This window comes from Gouania willdenowi, chromosome 7 (assembly GCF_900634775.1).
Source record: "Gouania willdenowi chromosome 7, fGouWil2.1, whole genome shotgun sequence".
NCBI classification, from domain to species: Eukaryota; Metazoa; Chordata; class Actinopteri; order Blenniiformes; family Gobiesocidae; genus Gouania; species Gouania willdenowi.
The window spans coordinates 16,651,740-16,674,745 of NC_041050.1; the positions used below are offsets into that span (position 1 = coordinate 16,651,740).

Below are 23,006 nucleotides of genomic sequence, written 5' to 3' on the forward strand. Positions count from 1 at the left end.
ATCATCATCATCATCATCATCATCATCATCATCATCATCATTGCTGTAAAGCATGACCGAGTTAGATGCGCTGAGACATGAGGAAATAACGTGGCCGCAGAGCGTCCTGCTTTAATACAGAGGGATGTTTGCAGTGAAACAGAACTATTGGCTTCCATAATACACAGTTTTAAATATAAATAGTTTAAAGTGACCTGAGCTGAGCCTCATTAAAATATGTGTGGGAACTGTTTGTGGTCCATCCTCATCCACTTAGGACAGCTTGTTTCACTCTGTAGTGGATCAAACTGTGACTTTGCGTTGGACATAGTATGAAAATAGTTGAATCACTGTGACCAACGTGGACAGGAGTCTGTGTCTATCAGAGTTTTAATTAATCGCGCAGCAGCATCTGAGTGATCACATACAGAGTCCGTATGGCTTCAAATGTAACTAAGTCCATGTTTCTAGTGCATATAATGTTTCACCTTATCGGGGCGCTGCACTTATTCCAGGGTTAGAAGCGCGTAAGAGGAAAAGGACTTACGTACACCGGAGAATGCGTGTAAAGCCAGATTTGAATGGGAACACCCACATTCCACGGCTGCTCCACCCACATTGCGTAACCGGGATGAAGGCGTGCAGCGACTGACTTAAGTACAGTGGGAGAATAGCACACAGCACAAAACAGTGCCGCTGCGTGGCTTTTTGGACTTACGCGCATGAGGAATAGAGCCCCAAGTGATTTGTTTGTATTCATGTATATATGAGAACGTCCCAAAACTTTCATACCATAAACAATTATTTGCAGGAGGAGCATATGCCAATAAATGTGTGGAGCTGGTTATTTTTTATTTACAGTGAAGCTCACTTTAGGATGAGCATAAATCAAACTCTGAAGCATCCAGTTAGCTCACCTTGGCGATCACCCCACAGGGGATTTACAACACTGAAGTCTAAATCAAAACTAGGATACCTTGCCATGTTTTCCTCTGTCTTTTCATATTCATCTTCCTTGGTCAGTTGTTTCGCATTGACTGGACAGAGTCAATGTCATTCCAGAGGGATTCATTCCTTATAAATAAAAGATGGCCACAACAACACAAACAAACACAAAACCTCCTTGCAGAACTGCTGGAGAGCGTGTGGATAACTTTTCATGACAGGATACAAAGAAAGGAACACCCAAGGCGATGGAGTGTGGATAGCTTTGTCATTGTGTAATGCACTGCAGCAAACATCATTTGAAGACTTGCGAGTGTGGCTTGATCCACAATTCTGCATCATACATACAGTATATGTTACTAACTGCTGTAGTTGGTGTGAGAGGGAGGGGCATCATTGAAATAAGTTAATCAGAAGTCAAGACAGCAATACCAATAAATTAAAAAAACAACACCATACAATGTCTGAAACTTTGTCAAAGACAAATAATCTAAGCATGAAGGTACTTTAAATGGCCTTGCGATTTCGCAGCCCTATTGAAAAACATTGGCATTACAAATCTCAAGGACCACCTTCTTCCACCGTTGTAATATCTCTAAAATCAGGAACATTGCAAAAGGATGCTGAACAACTTTTCCACTTATTTGTTATTTATAGAGTGGATTATTGTGACTCTTTACTGTCAGGATTTCCCAGTAATAAAAAGTCTGCAGTTGATCCAGAAAGCTGCAGAAAGACTACTAACAGGTACAAGCAGGAGAAAGCAGATTTATCCATTATTGGATTTCCTTCATTGGTTTCCCAAAAAAAAAAACATAGAATACAGTTGTTTAAATCCTCCCCTTGGCTTACAGAGCACCTAACGTTCAAGCTCCAGTATATCTTAAATACATGTTATTGCCCTATCATTCAGGCAGAACACTTCACTCCCAGTCTGCTGGTTAACTGGATGTATCTAAAAGTAGAATAGGAGGCAGAGCGTTCAGCTATCAGGCTCCTCGCTTATGCTTATATGATTGCAGAAAATGGACAGAAAATACGGAATTCACTTCGTGAAACTGAAATGGCAAAATTGGTATTATTATTATTTCTTGAAAAAGCTACTTTCTATTATTATCTTTTAAAAAATGAAGCAGAAATTGCAATATTGCACTGAATATATCCTCAGATTCATATATATATATATATATATATTCATAATATCACGCATTTAAATTCAATTTGTCTTCGTAAATGGGTAGTCACAGATGCTAATACTAATATCAACTCTCACACATAATCTGACACATTATCAAGTGACTCAACCTGCTGAAATGGTGCTGGAATAACGGTTAGGGTAGCAGGCTTGTAATTGGAGGGTCACTGGTTTGAATCCAACCTGGGCCATCACTGTGGCACTCTGAGCAAGGCACTTAACCCTAACTGCACATGTTATCTATTGCTTTAGATTAAAAATAAAACTATAATCTTGTAAAATATTTATGCCACAGGGATTAAACCGTTACTAATATGTTTTGTGACAATACTACACATTTCTATTATATTTTCTGCTGTAAAACAGATGTTCTAAAGCCTAATTTATGCTTCTGGTACACATCAATGTGACCCTGTGGTTGACCATTTGAAGTTCTGCATCGAGGGAACGCGGTGCTCTGCAAATAACCGCTTTATATATTTGTCGCTTCAGGCAACGGCAGAGGGGTCAGCGTTGACACAGAGGGCATACACGTAGCTACGCTAACCCAGAAACATAGATCACACTTAGTGTATAGCTTAAGCAAGTGTAACAAATGACTGCAAAATCTTGCGCGATTTCAGCATAATTCTGGTGCATTTCTGCTGTGCATTCATATGAAATAATGAAAATAGTTAACTCTATCAACCGTATTAAGCAAGATTTCGGGAAGTTAAATTGCCTATAATAACGTCTGATTAGGGAAAGCCGTTAAAACAGAAACAAAATGGAAATGTCAACTGGTATGGAAAAAACATGGATGGATAACCTCTGAAACAGAATTGAGGAAATTTTTAAATGGAAAATCAGAGGCTGTACAAAAGAGGTGGCATGGGGGAGTTAATAATTCATACATTGTATTTATTCTATAAATGAATGATTTATCAGCTTAGAAGGGGCTTTGCATTGATTATGCATTATAATTGGAACAAAGAAAATCACTAACATATCAAAACTGGGGAGAATTTATAATGCTGAAAAAATTTGATGTCAATTGTTAACCATTACATCTGCGATATTAATATTTCTGCCAATGCTTCGAACTTGCAGCAAATCCATCAGAATATTGCCAGTCAAGTGTAAGAAAATGTTTTCCCTATTGCAGATTTTTCAAGGATATTGCTTTTTCAGCACACACTAATAACAGGACGTTCTCAGTGAAAGTTGTCAGCAATTGTGCAGGCTATCAATGCGCACACACACACACACACACGCACACACACACTCCCAAGATCCCCCTTGTACTGAATAGGTGACAGCAGGTGCATTTGGTGAGACAGATTGAGATGAATAGCCACCCGTACTGGGGCGGTTAGGGTAAGAGAAGAAGATGAAAAACTAAGAATAAAGGTGTGACCCGAATGATCCAAACAGGAAATGCATCATAGCGTGCAAAGTATATTCCCAGAAAATATCTCAATTTTTTTTTCTAAATGACTCACCCACTCATGCAACTTTCAGTATTCAAGGTCTTCATCATAAAAGTGTTTTTACAGCAAAACTCACAAAGATGTGACCTTACTTATACATTATAGACTTCAGCTGACTTATTATCGTTTAGGAGTCTGGAAATGTCTATGCTGAGCTGAACTTTTAACCCTGAATAACAGTTTAGTTAAGTGTACATGAAACTTCAGTAAACATGCCCTCGCACTCTCAACACTCCAAAACTGCTGCACATTATAAACTGCTTCCTTTTTAATCTTTGGGGAGCTCTTAGGCCTGGAGTGAGACCGACTCTTTCCCTCCTCATCAAAAGAAGGTGCTTGAGTTTGGAGCTGCTTCAGAAAATGGGTCACCTTCTGTGTTATAAGTTTAGCATTGTGAACACCATTATGTATAGAAATAATTCACAAATGAAATGATTACCAACAAGCCATTGCAATGTGGCTCTGTATTGAAATAAAAACAATATCAGCCAAATTCAACCTTGCTTCATTACTTAATTTGCACACAGATAAAATATGTGCATGTAAATTTGAGGTGTTGAGGTGGTGAAGTTTTCTGTCTGAGCGAGCATCAATAGAAGACTATGGACGTTTCTCAATCTGTGTACTTGTGCAGACTCGTGCTCGTGGTCTCATGAAACGTTATCACGAGCGGCCCAAGTCCTGTTCCATTTCAAAGTCCGCTTCTCAGCAAGTTCGCTGTAAATCCCCGGATGAGAATTGCTCCGCCCGTTTTACCGAGCATGCATCAGAGGAGACTTGTGCGTACTCCGTCATAGCTATATTTCCCAGCATGCACTTCAAACACGCGCATGATTTCTTTATTATTATTACAATTTAGTAAATGAGTTTTTTCCTTTTCTTCTTCACTCATTATTATTATTTTTCAAATATTATCTTTAATCATTGAATTCATAAATGTATTTATCCATTTCATCTTTCTACCACAACATCCATACCTGTCCGATCCATTGTAAATAGTCCTTTATATTTGTTTGGACAAATTGCCTGTATGGCCTATTGCCTGGTTGCTTCTTAGGATTTTTGTCACAGGTGTTTTTGGCCATCCATTAGCCATGACCAGATTACCTATTTATAGGTATCAGTATATAAAACGAAACACACACACGCACGTTTATTGTATTTAAATTTTTGTTCATTTTTAAAAATGTATCACCAAATGTTTTATTGGTTTACAGAATAATAAATATTTACAACAATGACATCTACTCAATGATACATATTATTTTCTTTGATGCTTACAGTGGAGCGCACATACTCCACACTGTTGCGCACGATGTTAGAAAGTTTGCTTTATCCCAAAAACGACGAGTATGCAAAGTCCGTGGTTGCGCACTCCGCAAGTCCGTTCTCCAAGTTTGTTCCCACGAGTCACAAGTAAGGAGTATGCATACTTAGAATTGAGAAACGGCCTATGTGCACTCAGGACAGGAAGCCAGACCTAACTTCAGCACACATGTTCACTCTATAGTGAACATGTTGTTGTAGGCAGATGTTGCGCTAGACTTTCCTGTCATTTTGACTGACAGGGTCATGAAAATCCTGTCATAATCCATTTCTACGTGTCATTTAAATGTTTTTTTTTTTTTTTTTTATTGATAATGATGACATATTTAATAGCAATTCATTTTCAATTCATTTTTTAACAATATTCAGCCCGAACAAGCTGAACAGAGAATCCACACCGTTCCATCACACATCAAACAAATGAAAACATGTAATTTTTTCCTCCACTGTGACAAAAACCATTGACTGTGGCTCCAGTAGCTACACATGAAGAAAAGAACAGAATAGAATAGAATAGAATCCTTTTATTGTTTTTGCACAAAGTACAACAAAATTGCACATACTGCTCTCAACAACATTCAAGTACACTTGAAAGATTCAAGCCTAAACAGACACAGTTATCATATTAACAACATAGGGTATGGTAAAAACCATTAAACATAACGATTACAAATAAAATGTGAACGATTCACCTGCTATGGCCCTAAACGCACAGTCTCTCACCTTCCTCATGGTCCACATGGACTTGAATAGACAGGTTTACAATTGCACCTTGAGGCTGGTGAGGGTCACAGGGTCATTTGTGAATAACACAAACTCAGAGGGATTCTGGCTAGTCTTGTTCTGAGAGCGCAGCTTTACGTAGGAAGTAAGCCACAGCAAATTAATCCTTCTGACTCTTTTTTGCTGCTGTACCCTGATGGCTGAGAATCACCGTGTGTTGCTGCCATTAGATGGCGGACGGGTTCCTGTATTAAAGGTTTCAAAAACTAAAACTAAAGATGACATATCTTCTCCAGGGTCTTTATTTCTCCCTCTGAGATTAGAGAATCCAGCTGTGTCCACCACAGATCCAGCCCTCTTCACCAGCATGTCCAAATGTGCAGCATCTCTTCTTTTTAGTACAGCCCCCCTCCCCAACAAACCACAGCATGGAAGGTCCTGTTAAAAAAGTTTTATACATGTCACTTACACATACAACCCTAAACAATGTTTGACCTTAAGTGTATCAAAGTAATTGACATCTTGATATTATAAGGTTCATACTCTTTTCAGCTAAGGTCAACTGTTTCAATACATCACAGCGAAGAGCTTAGAGGCTTTCATTTTTGAGTCATTGTACCATTGAGATATATTTAAACTTGGGGGTCAAACAACAAGCTCCCTGTTTGACTGATTGATAGGTTGTCTTTTTCTCCAACTATTTCTAGAGCAAGGTAATTCCATATATGGTGATGAGCAAAGGTTAGAGACATGACCCTGTTGGATGACCTTACCCTTGCCTGTATAGGTACGAGCTTGCTGTGAAATGTTTTACAGTTTGCAGAGATTGCAGCGTTTGCAATGATCTGGCCAGCTGCTCTCACGCTCTCAGCAGGTTGTGACACCCTGCTTTTGGACTCTGATTGTACAATGAATGTCTTAGTATTTGCAATTCAGTTGTCCCAAATATTCCATCTACACCACCTTTTTTGTCATCACCATCCACACCACCAGATGCAACAGACCTAAATAAAGATATGATGTTAAACTAGATTGAAAACGCTCATTTTGCCCTCATGTCTATATTTTCTCTACTTGACTTAGATGTGCTACATGTCACTCAAACATCTGTGTGCTCAAACAGCAGTTTTAAATTATTCACAGTTTATATAAATCTTGTCAAAGGTGAGTGATCAATTGAACACTGCGAGATCCACATTTACTGAAGCAGAGTAGATGAGTTAGTCAGTCATTAAAAGGAACAACATGATCCATGTGTATCGCAGCTGTGAGAGCACTGACAAGCTACAGCTACAACATTTATCCTCTGCTTCAGTGTCATCTCTAATGAAATACAACAAAGGCACACATTTAATTACTCCTAAACATTTTTACAGTAAGTTTGAGAGTGAAGCTGCATGATTGTGTAGAGCGATGATTTCCAGGAATCTACTGAACAAAGGTGACCGCTTTTTAACTTTAAATATTATGCATCCAAAGACTATGTATACTATAGTTAAATAATTACGTGTCTGGACACAAAACCTCCACACTTACTGGTTTTCATTCTGTGGCTGTTTACAATCATTAGCAGACTGTATGGACTCATCACATTCAGACTGTGTGGCTCTGTATGTAGCACTGATTCTGTCATTTTAAGCTGTAAATTACATAGAAATACAACTTATGATAATACAACACGTAGTTCTAAAGTTGAACAAAAACAAATGTTATCACTTGAAACAATTATAATATGTGGTCCCAGAATGGTTTGGTAATAATTAACATCCTTCACAGATTTACACACATGTGGAATCTCCCCATGAATCCCAAATGATATCTGTTCATGTAACAGGAAAACTCCCTGTCACAACTGTTTGAGATGCTGTGAACTTGTGATTAAAAGTACAGCACCATCTGCAGAACCGTCCTAGCGTTCAAAACTAATGTTCCATTGCATTATTCTGACGTGAACATCTGAAAGAAATGTGATAATTAAAGGAAAGCTATTCTTTACTATGTTTCTGCTGTAGATCTTTACTATCGTTAAGGATAAACTTACTCCATAATGAAAACATGAAACAAAAAGCAATTCACACTCGTGTTGGAAACCCGCCTGAATGCCTTCCATTCAAATAATGTGTGTTTAATACAGTACATTTAAATGCTGCATTTAAACATTTACAGTGTGACTGATTTCCTCATTGATTGAGTAAATACCTACTTATTCTGTAAACACTCAGCTCACACTGTTAATCAAACCCTTTAATCTCAGCAAGGTTTCACATTCTCTATCATTCAAATGTATGAAGAAAGATTCCAACATTTTATTGTGTGAGTACATTTCTGAATGCTTAGGGTAGAAAACTGACACATTTAGGTTAATAACTTCATAGGTTTCTTATTTTTAACTCGCTCTCTTACTCTGAAGAAGTGGAACAAACTGCAAGCAGTAATATAATGTGTTTGCTGATGATTTTAAATGTTTTTACTGATGATTTTAAATGTTTTGTTGCCATCTTTAATGTTCTCATTGATTTTAAACTGTTTTCTTTTGCACTTTTTGATCATGTAAAGCACATTAAGTTGACTTGTGTGTGAAATGCGCTATACAAATAAACTTGCCTTGCCTTGCCTTGCCTTGCCTTGCCTTGCAGCCAATCAGACGATAGCAAGTCGACGTATTTAGGCATGCAAACATAGTCAAACTGAAATGCTACAGTTGAAATCTTGCTAACTGGCAAAGAATTGGGATTAAACAGCATTTAAACAAGGAACAGGTTAAAAGCAAAGTAAATACTAAGAACAAGAGAAAAGCATACAGCAACTGGCTATTCGCAGGACCAGGGGAGGACCAGCAATTTTCAAAGTGAGGGTGTTCTAAGGATAGGGCAACTGTTGATTCCTAATTCAGTTTGTTAAACACATTTACAAAAACCATGATTAAGCTCTTAAGTCTCTGATACTCAACATGTGGCTCTTTATGTCTTCATTTTGATTATTATTCCCCCAGAAAACCTTAAAGGAGCATAGAGCAGGATGTAGAAATCAGACTCCATAGTGACACCATGGAGGTAAGTGTAACTGCAGCCATCAGCCAAGCCGCCGCGGGAGCACGCAGCAACTGTTTGTTTATCACCGGAGCTGATACTGTGGATAAAGGACGGATTCCCCCGACCGGACGTTGACAGGACTGGATGGCACCAAACGGGTCGGGTTCGCAGCATTCTTGCCTTCCTGCTGCAGCTGATGTAGCCCTGAAGAATGCAACTTTATCTGTAGCAGTGAGAGCTGTGATTCACGGTGCTTCACGTTTCTGCACATAAACATGGAATATCCTTATCTTTGACGCATGGATTATGTATAAATAGATTCGTTGGGTATCTGGCGTGCACCCCGTTTGTGTTTCACTTTCGCTTGTTACCCGTGTGCTGATCTGATGTTGACATTAATAGTTGTTTGTTAATAAAATCAGTGCTTACCACTAAAACAAATGTAAATATGTCATTTCTTTGAGGAAAAAATAAGGTTTTCACTGTCGGGTTGGATTAGGACAAGAAAATGGGGCCCGATCCACACTCCAACTGTAACACGGTTATTTATTTACTCGCCGTTCATATGTGACTGTTTACTGCAAGACCTGTGCATATGCCTCTGCATGCATCTGTGGAACCAAACAGTAGTTTAGACCACTGTGCTTGTCTTCTTTCAGTCTCTCTCTATTGGGCCGCCTCATTTGACCTCACGTCCGCAGAACTGCGTAGGAAATTCACGCCCAGAACAGCAATAGGTAGAAATATGTGTGGACTCATTCTCTTTGGTTTAGAGCGCTTCATTATCCTTTAGCATTTTGACCCTTTTCCCAAAAGTGTGACACTTTGAGTTTTTCTTTTGCCAATAAATATTTCTTTTTCCTAATTTTTGCAAGGTTATTTTTGCCACTTTTATCCAATTTTTTTTCTTCGATTATTTAAGCATCCAAATATGCTACAATTTGCCCAATAACACTTTTTTCTTCTTTCCCTGACATTTTTTGCCTTTTTTCGGCCATTTTTTATACCTTTTGTCCATTTTTTTGCCACTGCTTTTGGCCCATTTTAGTCACTTTTCACTCTTTTCTTAGCAGGTTTTTGCCATTTTTGGACCATTTTTCCACCTGTTTCTTGTTTATTGTCACTTTAATTACACTCATCGCTGTTAACTTTTTGTTTTCCGTCTTGGAACGACAGCTTTGTCAAATGACTGGCTGTGATTGGCTTGATCACCATTCAATCAATCAAATAATGAATTCCTCTCCAAAAAGTAAGCGGGATACATTTTTGTTTTCATGAAAGTGCGGGTGTCGCATCTCCCTAGGTGAGACGCGCCTGCACAGGACAAAGATAAGCGAATGAAATGAATTCAACATACATGGAGGTAAAAGCTCCGAGAAGTGTGAAAAGGTTGAAAACATGTTGATATGTCATATGGGCTAATCATGTCATTGATGGATCACCATTTGAGGGAGGGAAGGAAAGTATTCCATGATTCACAGAGAAACTTGACGGGATGAACACTGATTGGTCAGAGGTCACAGAAGTCATTTGGGCACATCGTGTCAAGCTGTCGAGTCGTCTTATGATGAATGACCAAGTTCGCTGTTACATGCTACAGATGACCAAGGGATGTCCAGGATCCCTGTGGTGAAATGTGAATCCTGGACGCGTGAGACACTCACTGTGGCCAAGACAAATGACTCTGAATATGCATCAGAGTCGTCTTCCTAAATCACTTGACATTTTAAAAACATCTTGTTAATTCCACCCTGTCTCCCATGAGGAATGTAACAATCCTTCAGTATAAAGTGATGCTCCACAGTCAGGAAGTAAAAGGAACACCACCAATTCTAATTGAAGTAAGGATTTAGATTTAAATCTTCAAAACCATGATTTACATGGAGTGATCTTATAATCCCTCCGTCTCCAGTTTGTTCTCTTTCAACATTGGTGACTGGTGACAATTTCCATCAATGACATTTTCATTCTCCCATTCGGTACCATATGCATTAGGTTTGGAAACAAAAGACTAATGAAAACGAATTATATCAGGATTTGGAAATGCCATCAAGAATCCAGCTTCGTGATGGGGATATGATAATGTAGAATCAAATTTTAAGGTCTACAGGAAAAGGGTCCCTGGCGTCATGAACCTACTCACACTCACAGATACTTTATGAAACATCACGTATGCTGTATAATAGCTGTTGCTTATTGTCTTGATTAGGCTCCCCCCCTCCCCCCCCCCTTTTTTTTTTTTAAAAAGTAAAGTCGACCAAAATGTAATGTTAATTTAGTAAACTTATCATTTTTGTAATTTTTCAGGTATGACACGGCCTTTATAACCGGGACCGGACTCGGAGGGATTTGGCGTAGAGAAGATTCATCAAGGAGGTGGTAGTAGAAGGTCAAAATTATCTCTGTAGTTTTCATCTTTGAAAGTCGGCACTGAGCTAGGATAGCATTAGCCGCTAATCACACTGGCTTTTTTCACTGGTGGTTTATGTTTATGAGAGGAGAAAAAGGAGAGCAGCTCCTCGCCTCTGCAGGCAGTGAAACTCACCGAGTTCGATGTGTCGCTGGTGGGCGGTGCTTCGGTTCATGTATGAGGCAAATGGGGACATTTTTTTATCCTGCGGACCCTGCGGTACGTTTTGTGCGGCAGATGCATCCGGTGCTGCAGAAGACGCATTCGGTGTGAACGCAGCATTACTATACAGCTCTAGATGCCAGGGACGATGTCACACTGTGGTATTTTGTGCACAGTGCTTATCTGTTAAGACAATCGCTATATAGTGCATTCATCTTAACTGTCTGTTATTTAGGAAAAGAGCAAATACCTGACATTTTTGTGACTTTTTTGAAAAGTCCAGTACTACAAACGGCTTCAATGTACAAAGAGTAGGGATGGTATTGGATACATTTCACAATTGAACCGATACGGTACCGATACCGGGTACGTGGGACTCAGAATCGGTGTCTTCTCCTGTGTTGCTGGCTGCAGATGTCTAGAGGTATTCCTGTCACTGGCCTTGCACTTCGCATCACAAACATTGCAACGAGCTTAATCTGCTTGGCATTTTGAAAACCATACTTTTGATTGCTTTCCATCAGCCATGCTAGCTACACCCATAGCCAATGACGTCTTCACGCTTGTGTGCTTTCATGTCCGGCATGGAAAATTGCCTACTCTTCTATTCCCTCACAATCACATGGATGCGTTTAGGCACCAAAACATGGTACCTTTTCATTTTACTTGAATTGGTACCTACCGTAGTTGTACTGATGGAATTCAGTCAGTACCTATAAAAGTAGCGGATTTGATCCCCTAACTTAGAAAAAGTGTGTTATTTCCTTAACAGAATCCTGGAGTACAGTTTACATCAGACACTGCTTTATGTATCCTACATCTGTAACCACAGGTGTCACAGTGCACCCATCCATACATAAACATTCATGCAATAAAATCAAGGTCATATGTCTGGCTCAATGTGTACAAAAATATTTATTGTCTTCCAACATAATTCTTATTGCTAGCACTATTGTTGCATACAGTTTTGAAGATGTTTAGTGACCTTTGTAAGTTTTATAAAGCACAGAAAAACAATACAAAGACTATAGGGACTTTTTAAAAAGGACATCCAAGTGGTTTTCTGGCTTACTTATTTTTTTTGTTTTACTGTATTTCTCATTCAATTCTATATGTTCTATTTTCTTTTTTTTTTACTGTAAAACAAAGTTTTGAATAGGAGGATATGGTGACTGTCATCGAACCATCCACTGTTTTCCTCTCACTGTCAGCGACTGTCTCCTCCAGTGGAACTCATGTATCTTATTAAGTCTCCCTTGCCTTTTGCACTCTGAGATCCTCGCTGACAGCAATATGTACTTCATGACCTTTACCAAAAAGGTTATGAAGTTACTGAAATCTTAATATTATTTAATGAAAATGCAATTAAAACTCCTATACTATAGTTAAGGAATTGTTTGATTTAACAAGTTCTGATGAACGACGGCCTGGCCCGCGTCTTCGCACCGAATAGCACGTACCACGTTCCCGAGAATTCAATGAAATGACTCTGTTCTACCGAGTAAAACAAATTCAATTGTGCGACATAAAACGGTAATCTACATTGAATTACCTTTGAAACGATATATCACACGACTATGTTCGGAAAAATAGGTAGAGAGGGATATAAATGAAAACAAGCTTGTCCACTCTGTGGATATTTCCAACCTATCAGCGTTTTTAATGCTTTCCAGAGATTGTTAGTGTTTTAATAGTGTTCATAACATTAATATTGGGACTCGAGGAGCGTCCATGGTTTTCCGCTGATGTAGATTTCGGCCGATTTGAGCACTTTTAAAAACCAATGGAAGCAGCTCAGCAGCAGTATTGAAGCAAGGCAGTCCACTCGCTTCTGAATGAAAACACCAACAACCTGGGTCTTCAGCGGGTGGATTAGGACTCAACCCGGGAATAATACACGTATCCGAGCACTTTTGTAAAACCGATGGGAGAAGCTGTATCAAAGCAACAAACCTCCTCTGCTTCCACACTCCTTTCCCATGCTTTCAACTTTTGATTGTTATGTAATATCTGTATTTACTTTATTGTTGTTGTTGGTTTCTTTTTCTGATATGTGCAATTGTTTTAACAACTGTAAAGTGTTTTAGAGTTTTTGAAAAGCAATTAAAAATATAATGTATTATTATTATCATTATCATTATTATTATTATTATTATTATTATTGATGGGACAAGCAAGATTTCCGAGTGTGAAAAGGACAGTATGAGTTCTCACTTTGAAAAGGTAAAACTACAAGGTCCACCATTCACTAACCAGGTCCATGATTATTTTTATCAAGCTATAATTTAATTCAATTTACAAATTTGAAGGAAGTGCACAAGATGGACAGGTCGATAAGTGAACTGGAGTAACGCCATCAGCTGAAACAGTTTGAGAAGTCAGGGAAAACAACATTTTCAGCTTGAATGCAGGATTAGCATTAGGAGACCGATACCACATTTCAGCAAAAAATATTTCGAGGAATCAACGCTCCATCAGGTAAAATAAACTATATCTCTGTCAGACTCGCTTATCATCCTATAGACCCCTATACAAATGGAAACGATCGCTGACTGCGCACAGCCAATAGGCTTTGACTTTGTGTTTTTTTTCAATCAAAGTGAATGCGGAACTGTGCACGGAAACAAAATAGACCCATAGACCTATATCATTGCAACCCGGTGCGTCCTTGTTATGTTCCGCGATGCGCGTGCACAAAAGTAAGAGGCGTGGCTTCTGGTAGATTGCAGAGGCAGGGGGAGGAACTGGAGCTTTTGAGGGCGGGACATCATGACGTCATCTCAGAAACTCCGGATATCAGCTTTAACAAAAATAAGTCAGTGCGGGACAGGAAGTAGTACATAGACACAGAAGAAAATATCCGGATTATTTTCAAAATAAAATACTACATGTTCAAGGTGGAAAACATCAACCTTCCGGGACCTCCAACGAGCCCATTTCGGACTCTATCCAAAAACCAAACATATATTCGGACTCGGGGGGCACCAGACCTCTCTGTTGATACCATGGTTGGCCCGATCCGAGCACTTTTGAAAAAAGTTTCAAAAACTTACTTTGATTCTACGACGTGGAAGAACGTAACAGACGGGGTCCTATGTTAATGAGTAATGTTCCGCATGTAGTTTATTCAATGATTAACAGGTGCTGTAGCTTTCTCTGCCAATGTTCGTCTTTGTTTACATGTGTTCTCTGGCTGGGAGGCTGGAAAAAGGGCGGGCGTAAGCGGAGAATGGAGAACATCCTCTTCTCATGGGTGTTGAGGAGATAAATGACGGACTAAGATGGTTGTTTGTGTTTTTTAATTGTTTATTTTGGCTTCGGCGGACTGGATTAAAAAGACCAACGGACCGGATGTGGCCCGCGGGCCGTAGTTTGCACACCTATGGCTTATAATCTACAGCTCAAATGATGCAAAAGTGATTCTAGTAAATATTTCCCTTACTCCATCCTGATGTATGAAGTGTCACCAATTGTAACACATTTCATTTTAATAAGAAACACAAAAACTATTCGCTACTTCGCTCCAATTCCCTATATTATTGTGGTAAAGCTTAGCATACCGCTTAAGTTTTAGGATGGGATAAAGATTGCCCAAAAATGACTTAACATTTGTACATTTATTGCTGGAAACACAATTTTGTTAGCTGCTGATCATTCCAAAATCAAACAAAAACTGTGTAAAAAGTAGATTTGTAAAAATGTGTGTGAATCATGATTTTCTGGAGGGAATGATAAATGTTTAATCAGAATCAGAATCAGAATTCCTTTATTAATACCAGGGGGAAAATGCTTTGGTTTCATCCAATTTAGAAAAAAATTACAAATAAAAGAATAAAATGGTTAACAAAGACGAAAGAAAGAATAAACATTAAATAAGTGTATAATTAAGTAAGACACTGTTAAAAATATAGATCAGATACACACACACACATTACAGCAGTAAACAATAAAGCAAGATTATCATTATTATTATTATTATTAATAATAATAATAATAATAATAATAATAATAATAATAATAATAATAATAATAATAATATACAAATATGATCGAGGAAGATTAAAAGCAAATTGGTCCCCCCTACAGGATTGGAGATGCTGCTGGTCAGTAAAAATTAAGATCGTAAAACAAGTTTTTATAGGAGCAGAGAGTTAATTTAGCTCACATTGACAAAAACTTCTGTATGTGACTACCAAATCAAACATGTTTGCTGCAGGAGAGCGTAATCTTTCAAACACAAAGCAGTCACTTCATTATTTATTCAACTATGTGATTGTCTTTGAAATGTACCATCCTATAAAAAAAACTCCATAATCAATAGTCTTGGCCATTGTAGTCGTAAGGACAACTTTTCAAACCACACACAAAGCAAAATTGATCTTTAGAGTTTTCTTCTCCAAAGGAAAAATGGAGCTCCCTGGGAGCTGTTATTATAGTGGCCATGCTGACACACCAAGGATTTCACATCATATCCTGCATATGAAACTATTCACACATTCTCCAGATATACAGTAACCCACTCTGCAGCTACATCTCTGAGGAGATGCACAGAGCAACTATTTATCATTGCTTATTTACTTAATATGAAATCACTGGGAGCTGATTTATGGTCAGATCTTTGGCTAATTTCAGTTCCCCCTGCATTATGAAGCAATAAACCATCATGGGAGAAACCTTTTAAAATGCAAACATAGCACTATTACATGCGCCCAGGCTTTATTCTCCCTTTGTGTTGTTTTTGTTATCACTACTGTAATTTCCCAGTCTGAATCAAAGTGAATTTGGAGCCAGAAGGTTGTAAACATCATGCCTCTTTTTGTGAATATTCAGAATAACACTTTCTGTGGTAGTTGCAGCCTTTATTCATGCTCATGGTTATCTTAGCAAAGATAAATGAACAATGTTTCTCAAATAGCAATTTTTTTTTTCAAACATTAATTTGAAGACATGAGTGTTTGAGCCTTTTCGGGAAGCACTAATTAAAGTTTTGTGTGATTTTGATCCTTTCAAAAATGAAGTGACTGAGTTAGATGTGAATGTGTATTTACAGATTGAGACAGCCAAGGATCATGTGACCAAGGGTGTTCTTCCAGTCAAAGGGTCGGTTGTTCAACTTCAACTGATTTCAATTTGTGTGTTCATATGTCTAACTAACATTGTAAAATGTGCTTACATAAGTAATCAAATGGTAAAATATAACCAAAGGTCCAAACTCTGCAAGCAGCCTTTTCAGTATTAACTTCATTATCGTCATTTGTGTAACGATGATGGGGGCCTCAATCTCTGAATTTTGGGCTCATCATCTACTGTTAAAGGTCCAGTATTATGCTTTTTTTCACCCTTCTCCATTTGTTCTAAGAACCCCAACAACATTATATTTGAGTTTTTTTTTTCTTCCCATTTTCTGTAGTTTCAGCCTTCTGAAAAGCCAGTTTCAGAGCAATTCTCAAAATGGGCTGATTCGCGGCCTACTTATGCATATTCATGACTCGGCGTGTCTGTAGACTCTGACTCCACACACAGCAGTAATCACTAGCAATTATCTTTTGTTATACACACACTCTTGTTATTGTTTTCAGCCAAAAAACTGCACATTAGAGTAAAACACATGGCTATTATTGCAACTATTGTGATTATGAGTCTGTTACGCTCAGCCTAGGAGCCACTGAACGGCACATGAACACGTCATCCTTTACCAGCCTCAAGCAGCACGCCAACACATCTTTTCCAAACTGGGCTATTTATTTGAGCCACATAAGAAAAATAATAAGTACCAAACTGGGTTACGCAGAACCCACAAATAAAAGAACATAAGTTTCCTAGCCAACTGGGCCAATCAATCAATCAATCAATCAATCAATCAATCAATCAATCTTTATTTGTATAGCGCCAAATCATAACCAATGGTATCTCAAGACACTTTACAGTAGAGCAGTCTAAGGACGGACTCTTCATTTTATGGATACACACATATGCATATATACGTATATACACATACATATGTATCCCACACCCAACATGAATTCATCATGGCGGCAAGGAAAACCTTCTGTTAAGCAGCAGGAACCTTGTGTGGATCCCATTCTTATGATGAACAGCCATCCACGTTATGCTGTGTTGGGTGTGTGCAGAGGAGAGGGTGGAGACAGAGCCGCTGAGACTCTGTAACTCCACACTGAGGATCCCACGGACCTGCAAGACAAAAGCCAGAAGGAGTACAGGAGCAAACACACAAGGGAAGAAGCAGACATAGAGGGAGTGTTTGAGAGAGGAATGGGACCCTCTCCGGTCCCTCTCTAACTTGAATGACCTCTCTCTTAACGCCCTCTCCAACCTCTCTCCAACCGAGCATGCCAGACTCCCCCCCCCCGGCAGTCTATGCCTATTTCATCTTAACTATGAGCTATGAGCTGGTTCCTAACTAAAAGCTTTACCAAAGAGGAATGTTTTGAGCCTAACCTTAAAGGTAGAGACGGTGTCTGCCCCCCGAACCGTGGTTGGTAGATGGTTCCAGAGAAGTGGGGCCTGATAACTGAAAGCTCTTCCTCCTATACTACTTTTAGAGACAAATGGAACAACGAGTAGGCCAGCATTTTGAGAGCGTAGTGTTCTGGGGGGATTGTATGGCACTACAAGCTCCTTGAGATAGACTGGTGCCTGTCCATTTAGGGCTTTATAAGTGAGAAGAAGAATCTTGAATTCTATTCTATATTTTATGGGAAGCCAATGCAGAGAGGTTAATACAGGAGTAATGTGAGCTCTTCTCCTAGTTTTAGTCAGTACACGTGCTGCAGCATTTTGAACCAGCTGAAGTGTCTTTAGCGACTTGCTCGGGCAGCCTGCTAAAAGAGAATTACAATAATCCAGTCTAGAGGTAACAAAAGCATGGACTAGCTTTTCGGCGTCGCCCTGAGACAGGATAGATCTGATTTTAGGAATGTTACGGAGATGAAAGAAGGCAGTTCTTGAAGTTTGTTTTATGTGAGAGTTGAAGGATAAGTCCTGATCAAATAGAACCCCAAGGTTTCTAACAGTTGTGCTTCGTGCCAGAGTAATGCCATCTAGGGCAGTTAGGCTAGCATAGGTTTCGCTAAGGTGTCGTGGGCCCTGTACAATGACCTCAGTCTTGTCTGAGTTGAGAAGAAGAAAATTTTGCTCCATCCAGGCCCTAATGTCCTTTAGACAGGCCTCAAGTTTAGATAGCTGATTTGTCTCACCTGGCTTCGTCGATACATACAGTTGGGTATCATCAGTGTAGCAGTGAAAGTTAACAGAGTATTTTCTGAAGAAAACCTATCACCGTGTCGGTCTCGCTGTGAAGCTGTCAAACGGTCAGCTGTCAGCTGTCAAAGGGCAGAAGGACGTGCTGCGTGCTGGTTGGAGCGTGGGTATAGGATGACCCGCCCTCTGAACCACCTCTGGCACACCATACGTCATCTGGGTCTTTTTCTAGCCACCCTCCACCGAAGCTCAGCCAATCCGAAGTGGACCCGTAATTCACAGACCACGTAGGTTGAGCTGTTGATAGAGAGACACACACCCCCAGCGCACAACACAGAAATACAAGTAGCACACAAACAAAACTGACATACGACAACAGTCGTAACACACCCTTCCCTAAGAATTAAACACTCCTGAAGAGTTTAATTTAAAGAGGACCGAGAAAGAGCATCAGCCAACACATTTTCTGTGCCCTTCTTACGAAGAATGTTGACATTATACGTAGTCTTGTAAAAGAAGGGACCACCGCATAAGGCGTTGGTTTGAATTCCTCATCCGCGAAAGGAAAACGAGGGGGTTGTGGTCGGTGAAAACCTGTACGGGCTCGGAACTCGATCCTACATAGACCTCAAAATTCTGAAGGGCTAACAACATAGCGAGGGCCTCCTTCTCGATAGTACTGTAGTGTACCTGGTGTTTGTTAAACTTTTTCGAGAAGTAGCAAATAGGATGGTCGACTTCGTTTTCATCTGTTTGCAAAAGGACAGCACCAGCACCCCATATACTGGCGTCCACTTCCAACTTAAAAGGGCGATCAAAGTTAGGTGCAGCCAACACAGGAGAACTACACAAAAGAGCCTTGGTGGACTCGAAAGAAGTCTGACACTCAGGGGACCAGACAAAATTTTTCAACGGACTAACTAAAGCAGTGAGAGGGGCGACAACTTCTGAGAAATTTCGACAAAATCCTCTATAGTAACCACACATTCCCAGGAATCGGCGCAGCGCCCGTTTTGACTGGGGAGCAGGAAAGTCAATCACAGCCTGTACTTTTGCGGCAACTGTGCGAACTTGACCTTGACCTACTTGTTTTCCAAGATAGGTTACCTTTCCCTTACCGAATTTGCATTTAGCCAGATTAAGGGTAAGGGATGCGGCACTTAAACGAGTAAAAATCAGGGACAATGTTGCCACATGCTCCACCCACGTGGTTGAGTAAGCAACAACATCAAGATATGCTTCACAGTTGTCAATTCCAGCTAAAACTCTGCTCATCAATCGCTGGAATGTAGCAGGAGCATTCCTTAACCCAAATGGCATCACTGTATATTGGAGGAACGAATCAGGGGTGACGAAGGCAGAGATCTCAGAAGCACGAGGAGTTAATGGAACCTGCCAGTAACCTTTTAATAAGTCCAACTTAGTAACATATCTGGCAGAACCAACCCGATCTACGCAATCCTCCATTCGTGGTAATGGGTAGGAGTCGGGCTTTGTGACGGCGTTTACCTTCCGGTAGTCATTACAAAAACGAGCAGTTTTGATGGGTTTGGGAACTAAGACACACGGGGAGCTCCAGGCACTTACGCTTGGAACAGCTAACCCGTGCTCGACAAGATAACTCACCTCACTTTTCATTAAAGCTCGTTTGGTTAGATTGACCCGATATGCATGCTGTTTGATTGGCAGGTTACCCTGCACATCAATGTCATGGCTTAAAACCGAAGTCTGACGAGGATGATCAGAAAAAATGTTTAAATTATCCTCAATGAGCTTAATGATGTCAGTTTTGGCTGATTCATCTAAATATGATAAAAATGAGTCACTCAACACTTCAGAGTTTTGTAGACGAGTAACCGGCAATAAACCATTTTTCTCTCGTAAGCCATCATGACTCACAGTGTACTGTGGTACGGCTTCACAAACAACCACCACGGGCACCTCAGGTGGAGCCATGGGGTGATCCTCTCGGGAAAAGTAATGTTTTAACATATTAATGTGGCACATCCGAGTTTTCTTTTGGCGATCAGGAGTTTTAATCACATAATTTGTATCACTTCCACTACATATGGACCTGCAAATTGACACTGAAGACTACCGCCCAGCAGCGGCAGTAGCACTAAAACTTTGTCATCTGGCTGGAAAACTCTCACCACAGACTGTTTATCGAATCGAGTTTTCATTTTTGACTGAGCCTGTGTTAGATTTTCCTGAGCCAGCTGACAAACATGGTGACGCTCACGAAAAGAACTAACATAGTCTAAAACATTCGTACCGCGGTCTGTCTGGATTTCTCTAGGAAGTCCAAACATAGAGAAGAACCAAAGGAGTGCTTTAACTACTGGTTTGGTTCTGAGTGAGCGTAGCGGGACCGCGTGTGGAAAACGCGTAGCTGCACACATGATAGTTAAAATGTACTGATGTCCAGCTTTCGTTTTTGGCAAAGGCCCCACGCAATCTAAAATCACCCGTTCAAACGGCTCCCCAAGCACAGGAATTGGTTTTAATGGTGCTGGAGGGACTGGTTGATTTGGTTTTCCTGCGAGCTGGCAGGTGTGGCACGAACAGCAATATTTGGCTACATCCGATTTTAAACCGGGCCAAAAGAAATGGCGCAGCACACGGAAATATGTTTTTTTAATGCCAAGGTGGCCTGCTAAACAAGAATCATGTGCAATACTTAGAACTTGTGGTCGATATTCTTTGGGCACCACTACCTGATGAACCGCCTGTAATTCATCAGCTTCAGGACTCCACTTCCTCATCAGAACACCATCTTCAAAGAAGAACACAGGAAACGTGCTTACACCAGCTGATGCAGAAGACAAACAAGATGTTAATGTTTTATCATTTCTTTGAGCAGTTATTAACATCTCACGGGTCACATTTAATGTTAACTCAGCATCACTGGGGAATAAACATAGTTCATTTTTACCTTTCATCTCGTTTTCAGATTTTACAACATTTTCAAAAATGTTGGATTTCACATTTTCATCAACAGTAGTCATGAACGAATCAGACAAATCTACAACGTCACAAAGTTTAGGCACAGAGGGGTCAGCAGGAGCGGCCATGGACGAGACGGGGATCGGATCATCGGCAACCACTGGGGAGGGAAACACATTTCCACCAGCTAAATCATTCCCTAGGATAAACGAAACGCCACTAACGGGCAACCGTGGACACACGGCCACTTTGACAGGTCCTGACACTAATGGTGACTGCAGATGCACCATGTGCAGTGGGACTCTCATTACAGTCATCCCGATGCCCCACATTAACACATCAGCATCACACGAAGTTTCATCCGACAGGGGTAGGACGTCACGCAACATTACGGACTGATAGGCAGCTGTATCCCGTAGGATGTTAATAGGTGCCTTTTCTTTTTCTTCACCAGTCACAGAAACAAAGCCCTGCGTAACAAAAGGCTCAAAACGAGAATCCACGTCTAAAATTACAGCTTTCGGAGGCGCAGAAAATAACTCAGGTGAAGACAAAGTCTTAATCAAACACACACCCGCAGGTTTACTTGGTTTGGACTGCTCTTTCTTTCTTAAACTCGGACACACAGCAATCAAGTGACTTGGCTCTTTGCAGTAAAAACACTCACGGCTGTCCTGCGCACCCGTGGGAACAGTTTTACGAGCGAGCTTCGGTGACCTATTTCTATTTCTAAGTTCATACACATTTTTTTGACAGCGCGACGATTGCATTGGAGACACACTCTTATGTGTCAAAATAAATTCATCCGCTAACACAGCAGCTTTTGTAACAGAGGACACTTTTTGTTCGTTCAAATAAATCACAATGCGCTCAGGCAAACACTTTTTAAATTCTTCAATCAAAATTAACTCACGCATTTCCTCCAAGGAGTTAACTTTACATGCTTGACACCACTTGTCAAACAACACGCTTTTCTCACGGCAAAATTCCACGTACGTCTGATTGGTATTTTTTTCTCTATTCCTAAACCTCTGTCTATAAGCTTCAGGGACAAGCTCATAGGCACACAGCACAGCTTTCTTTAACGTCTCATAATCTAAACTCTGCTCAATAGACAAACTGGCACAGACATCCTGCGCTTTCCCCACTAGTTTGCACTGCAGTAGTAGCGACCAAAATTCTGTGGGCCAATTTAGCGCAGCAGCTATGCGCTCAAAAGCACTAAAATAAGAGTCGACCTCCGACTCACGAAACTGAGGAACTAAGGCAATGTGCTTACTCATGTCAAAGCTAGCCGCGGAAGCAGACGCACTGTGACTGGGGACGGACGTGCCGGGAGGCGGGCTCCGCTCCAGTTCTAGGACGCGGAGACGAAGATGCATTGTCTGCACTTCCAACTCACGGTTTCTCCCCTCTGCCTCTCTGATTGCTAGGGTTAGGCGGAGATCCTCTGCACTCATGCCTGTCAGAGAACCAGCGGCCGATTTGCGATCTCCATCAAGGACTCCACTGGCACCCTGCGGCTCCAATGCGTCTTTCTGAAGTACTGCGGCCTCACTCTCACCACCTCTAGCATGCAGCACACTGGCATCCACCAG

The 23,006-nt window shown here is 40.3% G+C and overlaps 1 long non-coding RNA gene across 1 annotated transcript; it reads left to right on the forward strand.

Annotated features, from left to right (window-relative positions):
- The first annotated feature begins 79 nt into the window (after positions 1-79).
- LOC114467485 (uncharacterized) lies at positions 80-22,970 on the forward strand. Its single transcript, XR_003674521.1, has 3 exons — positions 80-90; positions 3,502-3,508; positions 22,842-22,970. It is a non-coding gene; the product is annotated as an uncharacterized LOC114467485 (long non-coding RNA).
- The last annotated feature ends 36 nt before the right edge of the window (positions 22,971-23,006 follow it).